Genomic DNA, 16033 nt, shown 5'->3' on the forward strand with positions numbered 1-16033 from the left:
CTTTTCACTTCCTGACATTCTTCTTTGCACTTCTTCCATAAAATCATGTCTGGGGTGGGGGAGGCTATAGTCTTTGAAAAACAGAGCCAAGACTGCTAATTAAGAAGTCTCATAAGACACAGGAAATTGCCTTTAGAAAGATTAATATCAGCAATGCTATATTCGATTGGCTTACAGTTTATATGTGTGTGTGTGTGTGTGTGTGTGTGTGTGTGTGTGTGTGTGTGTGTATGTGTATACAGAATCTGAAAGACTTAAAAATGAGGGTTATGGGATGGAGTAGGGTAAAAGGAAAACCAAATGAAGACACATTGCAAACAGTAAAGTTTAAAACTAAAGGTAATGTTCAGTAGAAAATCTACAGCGAACTCTTCAGAAACCAGTGCCATTCACATGTGGTCTATTAACCTCTAAATCTAACTGTCTTCTTTAATTATTGATAATAGTTTCTCTTTCAGAATTTACTTTTATTGGTCCTACATAATTTTGTAAATGAACATTTAATGTTACGGTTGATTATTTAATCACATGCTTGAAAAAAATGTGTATTATTCTCAAGGGACAGTAGAGGTATAGTTCCTATCCTCTGAGGTAGGTAATATAGCAGTAATTGTTGCTATGTTATGTTTGACTTGAATGATACAGTGCTAAGCCTTAGGCCTGCCTTGTTTATAGGTTCATTGCTGCATTCTGGAAAGACCAAAGCATTTACAGTAATACTATGGTGTGTTCTCAAAACTTGGCCTGTACTCCAGTGGGCAATCTTTAAGAACCCTAGGGTTATTTTTTTCTAATTCTGAGTGCTAAATAAATATGAAATGCTAAATAATAGAAGTTTGAAAAACTTCCTCTGAAAGACCTTGTTATAAGATGCTTGATTTTTCACATATTTTGTACTATGCCATTAGGACAGATGAATGTATAAAAAAAAGAAAAACAGGGTAATATGAAAATAATCCCATCCATCATTACTTAGCAACTAAGCTTTGAAAAGAGGAGCTTCCTGGTTTATGTTGGTTAAGTATTCCTAGACAGCTGCCTCCGTTCTTCTTCCCAGAATAAGACAGTCGGTCGCATAGATAATATTATTCATTTATTATTTGAGTCCTTCCTTCCCAGACACCAGAGCAATACATACATCAGGGAGCCAGAAGGATATTGCATTTCTCATGCAACTCCTGTTATTTTTCCTCTGATAACTGACTTGTAAAAGGAGCATAGAGAAGATTTAAAAAAAAAAAGGATAATCAGTTAACTTCCTAATGATGTTGCATGGCACAGGGTTCTATTAGGTTTGAAACCTACCTGACATCCCTATCAAACAATCTGATCCGAGACTTGTAGTTAAACTTGAGACATGTGCATATGCACCTGTTTATTCCTCCTGCAGGGAAGAGAATTTGACACAGAGCCAAAGTGATATACTGAAGGGCTGGAAAAGGAAGAGGAAGAGGGAGCGGCCTCCTGTGGCCTCTCAGAAATGGGTCTGTCATTTGAAATTATCTGATGAAGGGGAGCTCTGTGACATTTAATGTTCATAACTAATGTAAGTAACCCCCTGGGGGTTGGGCAGCCCTGTCATACACAGGCTATCAGGATGATTTTGGTCTCACCAATTTAATCTCAGGATTTGGTTCTCATTGTTATTCTCCTAAAAAAGGGGGCAGGGGTAGGGGAGGATGAGGAAATGAAAGAGATACCATCCAAGAAGTTTTCTGCTGGAGCAATCCAGCAGGAATTATAAAAGCTGAAGATTTAAGAAAATTCCAGAGGCTTCTGTTTATTAATGGAATGGTAATGATTTCACTGGTGCCCAACTCGAGCTGTAAGATCTGAGAAAAGGGATATTTGTCACTCTTGTGGAGAATGAAAAGGGACAGAAATACTGAATAATGGTATCATTTGTTTGTAGACATTGAGTGATGTTATCTTAAGATGACAGAATGCAGGTGGAAGAGATTGTTCAAAAAGAGATATAAAATAAAAAGCCTCCTGGGATTAAAATGACAAAGAAACACCACTGGTAGCATTCCATATTATCATCAGAGAGAAATAAACACAGCATTCTACTCATTTTTCTTATTCATTAGTGTTTCAAAATTGGAAATCTACTTTCCCTGCTTAAATAGAAGTTTATTCAAATTGAATGTAAATAGAGATCAACTCTTTAAAAGTCCAACTACTGCCCAGTTTCTTCTAGAATATGCATTAATGCAAAGGAGACTGAGTGGTACAATAATAAGATGGATGCATTTTTCAGAGCCACAGACCATGAGATATTGAGATTCTTATTATTTAAAAATTGATGAGAGAAACCAGCTCACCTAATGTGCCAATTTTGTAGTTCTAAAACTGTTTTTAGGCTGATATTCAAATACTATGCATAGGTATCAAATAAATTAAGTCCATCCCGAAGTGCCTTCTTCTTCAAGCTACACTGGTAATGTTGAAAATGAAGTTGAAGTACAATTCTTAATATTACTTGTCCTTGGAACATTTTGAAAACCTGGATGATTCCTGAGGTTATCAGAAGCTAATGAAACAATCTGTAGCAAAAAGACTGCTACATTCTCAAGAGCAAAGCATTTGCTAGAAACTCACAGACTCAGTTTTGAAATTTACATTAGACATAAAAAGGGCTAGAGTCTTGAAGTTTCAGTTATCTTTTAGAAAAGAAACATTTTTCTTTGAGCACTCCATAACCTACATGCAAGCATTTGCCATCCACTCTGGAAAGAAAAGAATGTGAAGAAGGGATGTTGAGAAAACGGACAAATTTCAGTGGTAGAAGAATCCCATGTGAAAATTTAATGTACCACAGCCTAATGAAAATCATTAAGTACAGGGGTGTACACTTGAAGTTTTCGCTTTCTAATAGAAGTATCCACCTGAGAGCCTCAAATATATTAAATTAAAAAATAATAATTTTATCGTGTATATTTTCAGTTTGCAATAAGACATTATGGGATGCCATCAGTAAGTAAAATGCTTAACTTTTGTGAAAAGGTGTGAAACAGTGGATGATGGGGTATAGAAAATCTCTATACTATTTCTCCAGCAAGTTTTGGATATCTGAGATCATTTTACTAAGAGTTTGAAAAAATTCACTGCAATTAAATAGAATCTAGTCCCTGAAAATGCAATAATTCTCTTTATTCTCTCAGCAGGGCCATGCCTGAGGAATCAAGTCTAGCAGCACAAAAGCTCAGCACAAGGGGTCCCCATACCCTCACATTCTCCATTGTGTATTACACACTTGATGTGGTATTTGTGTTTTCCTGGGCAGAATTTTCTCCTTATCCTGAAATAAAATAAAGCCTCACTTTCATACAAAGTTACAGGGCTGAATCTTCTTGCCTAAGAAAGGCATTATAGAAGTCTCCAGAATATATATAAAAAAACTCCACATTTTATACATTATCTTTGCCCTCACTTCCCCTATTTCTGTGACAAATAAATAATGAACGAACTCATAAATACTTTACTGTCATTTTAGACGCTGCAAGTTAGCAACCAGAACCAGAACAGAGGTCACCATGTCAATTCACAAAGCACCTTCCCCATTCCTCTTCAGCTAGCCACACAACTCTGAGAATATCTATGAGGCTTGGTGAATACCCTAAAGAATGTGATGCAAGGAATTCACTTGTGAAACTTAAGTATGAATGCAGTAGAGATATTTATGGATTATTTACTGTATGCTACATATCACATGCATTGCTAACTCTCCAAAGGACTCACTAAGGCATGGCTCATTGCAATCTTCATTTTACAGATGACATCAAGTAACTATAAGGGAGAGATTTGAACTCGGTTGTCTAATAAGAGACAATTAATTTCATTTCCATCGCTGAAACCCTTCAAGTGCAATTTTTAATTTTTTCTGGATCTAGCATTTGTGACACCACTTCAACCATGTCCTATAATGAGACACCCTGGCTACAGTGCTTTACGAAAGATATAAATCATTTTCTCCCTTCTGTTGTTCATGATTTGATGAGAAAAATTTCCAGATTTATAAAATGATATGAATTCTTCTAAATAAGACTTAGAAAAAATCATATTAAGTGAAGTAAGCCAGACTTAAAGGAACATAGGCTCTAGTGTTTCCCTCATTTGTCATAATCAGTAGAAACCTTGGGCCCTCATAGCAGAGATTTGCATAGAGCAAAACCTAGATACATAAGGCCATATAGCATGATGCTAAATTAAAGGACCTCTAAGATATAGAAACAAAAGCCACAAAATGATTGTTGTCCTTAATGTACTATGTTATCTCTCATCTCTTTTGCTGTCCCTTGGTTATCTCAAATTGTTACAGTATCTCACTTTGTTATCTGATATGTTGGATATATTTGTATTTAGTTATTTGAAATTGGATAGGAAAGCAGGGAAAACAAGATGAGGGGTGGGAGGTGGGGGGAATGAAATGGGGACCATGTCATGAGAAAGGGTATCAATGTATGTGAGGTAATGCACCTTCTATCTGGTGAATATAATGTAACCCTTCTATTAATTACAATAAAAATTATATGAAAAAAATGAGGTCTTAGGCATGAAGCATGGCTTTTTCTAATATAGTCATTAATATTGTTGGTTGTTCTTTTCTGGTGAGACTATTAAGTCTCTTTTTCAAGCTCTTAGCACCAGAGGGTAACCTTAAATGACTGACATTTTCAAGTGCTTTATATTCCAGGCCTTAGGATCAGCTGTTGCCATTTTCAGAGACAGCTGTAGCTCTACTCACAAAAGGCCAAGTATCTTATAAAAGAAGGTGTCATTGTAAAGTGAGCTGTTCAAAGCCATATGCCCAGTTCTTTTCAGGTACAGGGAAACTGGACTTATTCAGGTACCTCTCTAGGTTGAAGACTGCTTATTTCTTGGTGCTAGCCCATACATTTTAAATACTTATTGTTGCTTAGCTTTATGACTCATACATTTCTTTTTATCAGAATTCATGTGGGGAATGGAGGCTTTGCAAGATGATGTCCCTTAAGACAGTATCAGTCCCATAGCAGAGCTTAAATTCTATTTATTAAATTCTAGAAACAGCTTTTGTGTCTTAACTGCACAAGCATCTTTGTTATTTTTTTTCTCTTTTACCTACTCAATTATTTCTGCCTTAGTGGGGGAATACCTGATGCACCTTTGCAGGATCTTATTTGTTGATCTAGAGAATGGAATGAAGGGACTGGGTATGGGGCTGATTTTATGTAGTTACTCTAAAGATGTGTTTTCTACTTACAAAACCCACATATGTTTTAGCTTTCTGAACTTAAGAGGTGGCTCTGTACTACTTGTAGTTTAGCTGGCTTTAAAACAAAACTTAAGTACTTACCTGATTTTCAGCCTAAGGAGATGTTGAAAACAGAAATTTTAAGTGGGGAATAGTTCTAACTACCCAGGATCTTGGTTCAAAGCTAGGGGGGAAATAAAGAACTTGTGATACTGATCTCCAATTAATGACCTGAAAATGTCTGTGACTCAAGGAGTAGGGCGGTAACCTTGAGCTGAAGAGCTCAGGGAGAACACCCCAGTCCAGCTTTCAAGTCCCACAAAAACAAACAAAAAAAAAAAGAAGAAAGAAAAAAGAAAAAAATTTAAAAAGTATTTTAAAGACAAGCTTCAAACTTCTAAAAATTTCTTCATCCTTGAACAGATACTATGTTTAATCACAAATCTCCAGAGAAAGAGAGCCACTGAAACAGAGCCAATGGTTCTCTGTCTCGCTATGGTCTCTCTGTCTCTCTATGGTCTCTCTGTCTCTGTGTGTCTGTCTTTCAACCTAGGATACAGAAATTAATATGATCATATTTCAGCTTACAATTTTTAAGACTCACAGTGGTTGAAAAGTGATATGTACTAAGTAGTAACTGGACTCCAGAGTCACAATTACCTAGGAATAAACATCATACTGCCTCCATAATCATGGACAATGACAGAGACCAGAAGCTCTTGTCAGGCACCTGCAGGACTGGGAAAGCAAATGAGCCACATGCCTGTGTATACCACTGTTATGCTATGATGCTTATTGGGTATAAAATGTGATGGGTGTGGTCTCTTGAAGTAAGGGTGTCCTGGCACCCTAAATCTGTTTGATTAAACACCTAGGGAGTTTACCTCTGGCAAACCATCCTCCAGGAAGCCGACTCATTGGGTTTAATATATAAATTCATTTTAGATTAATGTTGTTTGGGGAAAGTAAATCAGTGTAAATTAAATTATATGCAACCAGTGTGAATATTGCTAACACAGCAATGTAGGTGTACAATGCACCTTGAGCTATGAAACGAATGATTTCCCATCGAAGCATCTGCCCTCACTTTTTTACTTTCCATCCTTGACTTTGCTGTTGGAAGTTGGAATAAAAGGCTTATGATGCCCATTTAGGGATCCTATCTAGTCTTTTTCTGTTATAACAAAATCTTGTTCCAAAATAATCTCCTTTGTTCTGCAGTGGCCTGATACAGATTTCAAGCCATATGTACAGCCGCTCCATTTTACTCAAAGTTTAATTGCTGTTAATTACTGTTTCCTTTTATCTTCAGCACACACACACACACACACACACACACACACACACACACACACACACACACACACTGAAGCATCGCCTCTTTCCCCTGGCTCACTGCCATTTAGAGATTCGGTAGAATTGTTTTCAGCCAAGAAAAAAGTAGACAGTTGTAACAGTGGCATTAAAATATATCTCTATGATAACACTGTCAAGTCAGATGGCATAGATGAATGCATTTTTCTATAGGACGAAGGCAAGATGATAGAGAGACATGGATGCAGATGTCTATATTTACAATAGATATGAACCTGCTAGATATGGAGAATAGGAGATCTACTTGGGCAATGGATTGTAGCCAACTTGCATAGTCTAAATTATACGCAATCATCAGAAGTGTTTAAGCAGTGAAGAGGGGGATTCAGTTCCTATTTTCAAGTGCGGTGAGATAAAGGGGAGAAGTGTAAATGAGACATGCTAAAGCTTTGGGCAACCGTTCCTACTCTGAGCATTATTCTTTTTTGATAAGTGAAGCCCACCTTACAGAACTGTTCTCAGCTTTGAACAGGCTTCAGCCACATTTGGACTCCATTATAGAACTTAACAAAAGCAAAGGTGGGCTGGCAGTCGGCATGGACAAGGAGGAAAGGAGAGAGGTTGCTGTGTTTAAGGAGGCCTCGGTGATCATTAAAGGGAAGGTGTGGACATAGCATATCTGCGAAGCTAATTGCATGCCTGGAAAAATTCAGGGAGAAGAATTTAACTGCACTTATCCGCACTTCAAAGTTGCTGCTAGCTAAATGGACACAGTTTAAGCTGCACTTCCGATAGAAGTATGGGGAAGTGGCTCATGAAAATTGAGTAGCCTAATCTAGGAGATGATGGCAAATTAATAAACAAATCCTGCTATTATGTAGATTGATATACTTATTTGCAGACTCTTGAGAAAATGCAAGATTTTTTTGAGGGGGTTAATTTTTAAAAAACCATTTCAGCTGCCTGATTTAAGGATCTATTTTATTTTTCCTTTTGGAGCTTATAAAGAACAAATTCAGAGACCTATTTCCCTTTCAAGAGAAGGATTAAATAATCTTAAAGTAGTTTGATGTGCAGTTTATGTTCGCATTTTTTATCTAATCAGCCAAACAAATATAATTAATTCAGACAGTTGTCTCTATGGTTTTGGTGCCTGCTAGGAGATGTATCATTACAAATGCAAATATGCTCCTAAAATAATGAGAATGTCATTATCACCCTTATTCATTTATGTGGCCAGAGTAAAAACTAAAATACCATTTATTTTGGGAGTGACTTTTGTAAACTTTGCAGAGAACATTAACTATTTTGGCTGTGCAGGACATAAGTCTAGCTGTGACTTTCTCTAGTGTGAACTATGTTGGTAATGGAGCATGTAAGCTGGGTGTACGTTATAATAAAATAGGCATTGGACCATATACTTTCTCCAGACTAGAAGATTTTATTTGACTTCTGTTGTGTCCTGTACGACAATTGTTAATACCGCATCTCTTAATTGAACACTAATGATTTCTATCCTCTCTGATTGGAAGGATACACATCGGCTAAAGACCTGAAATACTATTCTAAAGACTCACTTAAGATCAGAATGTGTGCAAGCATGTCTGTGAGCTCCTGTGTATGTGAGTGTGTGTGTGTGTGTGTGTGTGTATCCACAAGATGGTTTTCTGAGACTATCCTTGAAAAGATTTGAGATGATTTTTAAATAGTTTAAATAAAATTTATTATTTCCACATAGTTATACAAAGGGGTTTCAATCCAGTATGTTAGTTTGTGATTATAGTGCATGTTGATCAATGCCTCCTCTTTGATTATGTTTCTCCATTTTTCTCATTCCCACTCATCACTGTAATTTACCTGGTTTCATGTGTATGTAAATACATGGGAATGCCTCTGTCTGTATTGCTTTCCCTTGACCTCACCCTGTCCATAACATGAGACATTTCTTTTCTTGCACATCTTTTTACTATTCTTAGTATATATTACTCTGCTTTCTCATCTATTTGAGTCTTAGCTTTTCTTATGCTAAAATTGGTACCAATCCTAGATGTTACAAATCACCTTTCTTCGTTCACAGTTAAATGACAATCTCTATTCTAATCTTCACCATATTCTAAGTGCTAGCTACTCATCAAGTTGTAATCTGCTTTGTTCTCAAAGCTTGATTCATTTGAGTTGAGCTCTCTGAAGCATTTAATACAGCAGACTAGAATTCCTTCCTTGAGAGATCTACAAATCTAGACTCTTCATTGCAAATACAGGGATCAATTCCAATAGATTAAAGTAGCTCCATATGAATTCAGGCTTCAAGGTGCAATTAAACATTAGTAGTCATAGCCTTCTCTTTGCCAAAAGATCTGAACATGATATTTATGAAGAATTTTTATCACTCTATTTTCCCTGTTTATTTGTTCCCATTTAATTTTAATCAGAAAATTAAAAATATGCTACAGAGAAGTCCTTAATACATAAAATTAAAGATTCCTGATGCACTTTTTTCCACAAATGAACTATAATTTGTGTAGTAAAATCTAAAAGATTCTTATCACCAATAATGCACTTGGATGATAATTTACAACATCATTTCATAATTACCACTACGAGGTCATATCCCAGATCATGCGATGGTATTATAAGAGAGAAGGGGAAGTGAGAAACCAAACCAATGCCAGGGCTTCCCAAATGCACATGGATGTTTATGAAACACTGGAGTGCTGAGGAAATCAAATTACAGCACCTTCCTTACATGAATATTTCAGCTCTCTTTACAGATGCATTTAGAGTTCTAGCACATGCAAAGGACTAATTAGCAAAAGTAAGCTTGATTCCACTACCATAGCAAGTAGGTGAAACAACAAGTACTCTCCTAAGAAGTGTATTCACTTTCTCATTATGACATTAATAGGTGTTTGTGTTTGTTTGTGGGGAGCCCAAAGGAAGATCTGGGGGAAAAACCTGGATGCATAATTAGATTCCTAGTACACATAGCACAGCTTCTGAAACACCTTTCTTAGTGAGTCTTTTCTCATTCCACTTGTATATTTGAGTATCTTGTTTGAAACCTTAATTTCAACCCACTTTGTTATTTTACTCCAACATGTGAATCTGATTTTTTCACTTCTTCCCAGAGCACAGATTAGTATTCTCAAGCAGTCACCTTCCTCTTGATAGATGAAAAATGAGTGTGGATTTCTGTTTCCCTTCTTACTTCTGATCTTCTTCTAGCCCTGCTAACAAAGTTGAAACATCTATGAAATCCACAGCATCATAAGAAAGATTTAAGAAGATCTCTTTAGAAGGGCTGGGAGTTTGGCCTAGTGGTAGAGTGCTTGTCTAGCATGCACAAAGCCCTGGGGTTGATTCCTCAGTTACCACATACATAGAAAAAGCCAGAAGTGTTGCTGTGGCTCAAATGGTAGAGCATTAGCCTTGAGAAAACTCAAGGACAGGGCCCAGACTCTGAGTTTATGCCCCAGGACTGACAATAGAATAGATAAAGGATACAATAATAAGTTCACTGTCAGTGTGTTATGTGTTTATGAACATGATTAGTGCAAAGTTTCCTTGATGACGAGAGGAGAAACTTAACTGATTAAAGAAATAGTTTGCCAAGCTCCAGTGGCTCACACCCATAATTCTTGCTACACAGGAGGCTGAGATCTGAAGATTCCCATGCAAAGCCAGCCAGAACAGAAAATCCTTGAAACTCTTTTCAACAATTAACCCTCAAAAACCAGAAGTGGCAATGTGGCTCCAGAGTGAGACAGGGTTAATGTGGACAATGGTCAATCCCTGTGTTCAACAAGTTGACAGGGGGAGAGAGAGAGAGACAGACAGACAGAGACAGAGAGAGAGAGAGAGAGAGAGAGAGAGAGAGACAGAGAGACAGAGAGACAGAGACAGAGACAGAGACAGAGAGACAGAGACAGAGAGAGAGACAGAGAGAGAGACAGAGAGAGAGACAGAGAGAGAGACAGAGAGACAGAGAGAGAAAGAGACAGAGAGAGACAGAGAGAGAGACAGAGAGGGGAGAGGGGGGATATTAATCTAAATATTACCTTAAGATATCAGAAGTTCATAGCACGCCAGATACAGAACTCTATGGGAAGAAAGTTACTTGTAGGAATTGGCAAACGCTTCATATTTCATGTTTCAAATAATTCAAACTCAGAGCATAAGAAACAACTAAAAATACCTGAGAATAGTGGGGACATAACAAGTGTATTTGGAGCTATTAATCCTTGATGCAAAGGAAATGGAAACAGTTGATCCTCTTGGGCAAAGTCCTTTCTTCAACCTCAGAGATTGTAATCACTGAAAGGAAGACAAAGAATATGTACAGCAATTATAATTAACTGGAGAAAAGAGAGATGTACATAACCACCATATATGAATTTTTACCTAGAGATTTATATTATAATGAGGATTATAGGTTTACTTGGACCTAATTTTTCAAATCCATGAATTATTCTCAGACATCCAGAGGTATTTAATATAACTGTACTTTTATATTATCTGTTGATTTTCTCATTTCCTATATAGTTTACTTTGACAAAAGTGAAAAACAGGAGTGAAAAATGCAATCAATCAAGGGACATAAAAGCAGACTTAATCATGAGCAGCTACATACCATAGTCATGGATGGTTAGATTTTATACAGTTTTAATGCATTCAGAATAAACCATATGTTGAGTGCCAATCCAACATAGAGATCTGTCATACATTTTGAGAAAACACTGATAGTGAATTTTAAATCTTATATGAGAGAAAATACATTCACAAGTAATGCAAATAGGTTTAAACATTCTGGAGGTGTTTCAAATACTGGATATATTCCACCAACTGATGCTTGTTTCATTCTTTTCATGTCTTGGGAGGCTGCCTTCTAGGGATCACATCAGCTTGACTGCCTTTCACACTGATTTCTTCAGCTATGTCTCTTAGACCACCAAGAGGGACTTTATCTGATGGTTCTCTACCTAACATGAACATTTCTACATTTTCATCTTTCTTTTAAACAAGGCGAATGACATCTGTATTTCCAAATAGCACCACTATAGATTACATGCACAGCATTTATATCATCTTGCTTTACAAGTTTTTCTGCTATGCTAGTCTTGTTGAAGTCACTGCATTCTATATTAATTAGTATCCAAGAACTCATGAATCAATACATTTTAAACCTACAAGATCATGAAATCCTTATTCAACAACTACCTCTCATTGATATTCAGAGTCATGATATTATATTGAAAATGTTTTGTGGGCTCAAATCTAAATAAATTCTATTATTTAAACATGAAGGCTACAGTGGGGAAGGGTAGCTGTTTGTCTAATACAATAATCAGATAATGAAATAAAAGGAAGTTCTATTTCAAAATAAATGAAACATATTACCATCTGTAGTTATTATTTAGCAGGGACATGAATTCAATATTGAGACAATTTTTTAAAAAAATCCTAAGGAAAATAATGCATTGCCCAGAATGCAATCAGCTATTTTTAATACTTTGATATTTAATAAAGATAGCTATATCATTGCAAGCACAATTTGATAACCAATATTATAGTCTAGATAAATAGAAAAGAACACTAGACAATGAATATCCTGAGACTTAATTTGAATATGGAACATTTTACACCTTCCCTAAAATAAGTAAATAAGAACTACTGCAGAAGGGAGACTATACTTGCTTTCTTTTCTTTAGAGTTTTTTTTTAAGTACCTTTAACATAAAACACAAATATGAATATTGAATTACTTATTCTGCATGACTTCTTAAGCTCCAATCTCTGGTAAGTTACAAGTAGAGATACAGAATATAAGGCACGAAATATCTATCATCCATTATATATATACATATATATAAGACATGAAAAATTAAAATATTTAAAAGGATAACAAATTTTTTAAGACATGGGGGATACTGAAGTGCTTATGCAGGTAACCAATTGTAACAAATGTAGCACAGGTGATTATAGAGAAGGCTGTGTGCATGGGCTCTGAGATATGTCAGAGCTGTATTTTCAATTTTGCTCTGACTATAAAACAACTCTAAAAATAACATATATTTCAAGATGCCTATTAAGTAGCAAAGGAAAAAAGGGTAATAAATTCAGATATTCACACTAGAGTATCACAGTTTTAAAGATAATGAACATGAATAAAAATTATTTTCATGTTGTCAAAATGGGTTTTTATGAGCTGGGTGTGATGGTATACTTACCTGTAATCCCAGAAAATGGGGAATGGGAAAACTGAGATTTGTGTCTAGCTTGGATTTAATTAGGGAGAAAATTTCTTAAAGGCAGAATACAAAAAATAAGTGTTGAGGCTCACTTGGTAGAATACTTGCTCACCAGATGCATCACTCCATTTTAATCACAAAACAGCATCATCCAGAATAGTTTTAAATATTCATATGTTTATTTGAATCAAAAGTTTATTGACATTCCAACTTATTGTAGGAAAAATGATTAAACTATGCCCAAAATGTACATGGAATTTCACTAATGTTAACAGAATATTGCTTAAAATGCTATTTATTTCTTACTTGATTTCTTTAAATTTCCAGGAGCCTAATTATGAGGTTAGCATTAGTAAATATATTTAAAGTAGAGTTTTTCTATCAACTACACTAAAAATATCATTTTTCTCTTCAGGTTTTTTTTTTGAAGTATTGAAATTTGCTGATTTTTAAATTTTATTTGAGCAATAATATCCAACATACACCACTATATATATATATATCACTGAAATAATTGAGATATGTGATATTTCATAGTTTTATATTTTTTATTTTTGGATTATAGTTCTGTGTTCCATTTGGTGCATTTGTTCCAGTCTCAGGACACTAATTGTCTTCAATATTTTTTTTTTCTTTCCCTTGACTCAAACATTCAGCAAAATAATGGTTTCTTACTTAACATAGATTTTTATTATTATTTTCTCATTTCAGTATTCTCAATATGACATTTTAAACTATGCAGTGATTTTTGAAAATGCTCCAGAATCCTGGCTATACTGATTCCATACTTCAAGCTACTATGCCAGGAGACCCAGCCATTCCTGCTGCCCCAGTTTCTGGAGACTGAAGCTCTGGGTTTTCCTGTATTTGAATGTAATGGTGTTCCTCTACCTTATGCAAGGGGCTGGCTTCAGCCTGCAGTTGTACCTGGGCCTGAGATGGACATTCAGGAGTCTAGGTGTAGGGATGGCAACTCTGCCCACTTTCTTATTCCCACCAGGCTGGTGTCTGGTTAACACACCTGCTTCATTTCTTGGTCTTTCTCCTCTCTGATGGCTCATCCAAAAGCTGCTAGATCTTGTCTCTCCACAGTCAGGTCCTCTGCAATACTGTTTCTCTCCCACCCTGATTTCCTCACTTCCTCCAGCATTGTTCTCCAGTTCTCTTTCTCCAGCAGTACCGACTCGTCCATTACTTGGGATTCACTATTGAAGAAGAAGAGGGACTTCGGACATGCTCTTACGGATTTCAGTGTCTGTGCAAAAGACCCTGGCAGAGCAAAAGACCCTGAGGGAGGCTCAGGGACAGTGTGGTCTTTGGTCTCTGCATTGCTCAATTTATAATCCCGTGATATTTGTCTTTTTTTTCCTATTTTTGTTTGCTTGGACAGCCCAAGGTTGGGACTTAGAAAGTGATGGGGCCACGTTTCAAGTTCACTGAAATCACCTCTATTTCTCAGAATCACCACTAACAAGATCTCCTCCTCTTTACAGGATGTCTGAAACCACCTGCATTCTCCCAGTCACCACACCTAATCCTCGCCACCCTCAACCACTGATGATGGCTTGAGCCAAAACGGGGGGAAAAACCACTGGTGCTAGGCAACATGGAACATGGGCGTGACCTCCATTCCTGTATCCCATTGGTCAGAGATAGACAGAGGAAGGACATTGGGCGTGACCACCTCATTGCCATCCAGGAAGACTGGGTGGAGTCTGCATTAGAACAGCCCTACCACCAACCTCTCCTTTATCTACTCCATCCACTTTGGGTACAGGACAAGGCTAGCTCCAGGGAGTGTCTTCACAGCTGCATTGGAGAATGTTCAAGACTATGAACAGTTACTGAGTGATCCTAAGAGGTTCTCTCAGGCCAATTCCTTAGGACCTCTTGTGCTGTAGGCTTTAAAAAACCAGGGTGTGGGACCACACCCCATATTTGGGTTCTGAGTGAGTGAGTGATAGGCATCACTTTACCAGCCCTCCCCTCATTTCAAAACTTAGTCCCATTTTTCAGGTCTTGGGATTTGCCTCCAATTTAGTGACCATCCAGCCTTCCAGACTATCCAGCTCTACAAGCCCCCAGTTCATCCTGAAAAGTTCCTGTTCTTGGTAATGTATTTGTCCTCCTCAAGCTAGATCCAGTCCTGGATACATTTCTTAGCTATTGCACCTCTCCCACCTTAATGTACTGTTTGCTCATAAGAAGGACATGGAATCCTATCAGATATTCTCTCGTGACTTCAGTCCAGGGCTGAATCAGAATTGAAAAATTATCAAGAGTCTTTTAATACACAATGATTACATGTGCCCTGCTCTCCACCACAACCCAACTGGAGCCCACCCATCTCAGCTCTTTTCAAAGTCTTTCCCCAACCAACATCTGTACTGATCACAGTTCAAATGCTTAATAACTACCTATGACTCACTAATGGCATCACATTGTGCACATTCCACTGAGCTTCCTACTTCTAATAAAAATGTGATTAAGCACCTGTAGCTGATACTAAAATGAGTGTTTTTATTGCAGGTTTGAGTGTAAACTAGAAAATACAATAAACAACTTGAAAGTTCTTTACATACAAAGCTATCTCACTTAATCCTGATCTTTCTCTTTATATAGGTGATTGACAGGAATAAATTCTTCTAAGTTTTGTCAAGGAGGTTTTATTCAAAAGAAAAAGAAAAACAAGATGGCTGCCCTATTCCGTATACCTATACTCTACCTACTTAAATGTGTGTATGTCCTTCTATGCAGGAAGTCAATTATCTTGATCAGATCGCCTTTATCTCTTGCATAGCTATTTTTTTTCTGACACAGAAGGTTAATTTTTTAAGTATCTAATTTCAACACTGAAGAATTGTGTGCTTTCCACAACTGGGAGCTTGCCTGGGATACTAATTTTATTTTGAAAGAGGCCCCAGGCCCCTCTCCAGGGAGAGGCATCTTTCTGTCCAGATGCCCTGGGGTTGGGGGCAGATGTAAGGACTTCCAGGATCTATAGATGAACCCAGACACTTGGAGGTTTCACCAACATTGGTACAAGAGCTCGCAAAGCTAGGTGCTTGGTAGCTCCGAGATCTGAGCACCATGGTTGAAAGCCAGCACTTGACCACTAAGCCACTTCTATTCTGGGGCAGTATCATTTGCATTTGCTCTTGGATCTTCTGGCTCTTGGCTGCTGAGCCAATGTGGCTACTGGTGCCCATCAACTTGAGGTTGGCATCCGAGAGCAG

General features: G+C 37.1%; 1 long non-coding RNA gene across 1 annotated transcript; it reads right to left on the minus strand.

Moving 5' to 3' along the window:
• Positions 1-10760: 10760 nt before the first annotated feature.
• On the minus strand, positions 10761-14372 carry LOC150047044 (uncharacterized). The gene is made up of 3 exons (XR_016539491.1): positions 14244-14372; positions 13819-14002; positions 10761-10864 (listed from the first exon to the last, which is right to left on the minus strand). It is a non-coding gene; the product is annotated as an uncharacterized LOC150047044 (long non-coding RNA).
• Positions 14373-16033: the final 1661 nt, after the last annotated feature.

This window comes from Megascapheus bottae, chromosome 24 (genome assembly GCF_031878675.1).
Source record: "Megascapheus bottae isolate mThoBot1 chromosome 24, mThoBot2.hap1, whole genome shotgun sequence".
NCBI lineage: Eukaryota > Metazoa > Chordata > Mammalia > Rodentia > Geomyidae > Megascapheus > Megascapheus bottae.